The sequence below is a fragment of the Sinocyclocheilus anshuiensis genome, unplaced genomic scaffold, assembly GCF_001515605.1.
Source record: "Sinocyclocheilus anshuiensis isolate Anshui unplaced genomic scaffold, SAMN03320099.WGS_v1.1 scaffold207, whole genome shotgun sequence".
Classification (NCBI taxonomy): Eukaryota; Metazoa; Chordata; class Actinopteri; order Cypriniformes; family Cyprinidae; genus Sinocyclocheilus; species Sinocyclocheilus anshuiensis.
The window spans coordinates 1358289-1358518 of NW_015551045.1; positions in this window are offsets into that span (position 1 = coordinate 1358289).

A 230-nucleotide genomic window follows, 5' to 3' on the forward strand; every position below is an offset into this window, starting at 1 on the left:
TTCGTTCATCTTCGGAACACAAATTAAGATATTTTTGATGAAATCCGAGAGCTCTCTGATCCTGCATAGACAGCAAGCATCCTAACATGATCAAGGCTCAGAAACGTAGCAAGGAGATCGTTAAAATAATCCATGTGACATCGGGGGTTCAACTGTACTTTTACGAAGCTACGAGAATACTTTTTGTGCGCAAAGAAAACAAAAATAACGACTTTATTCAACAATTCGTC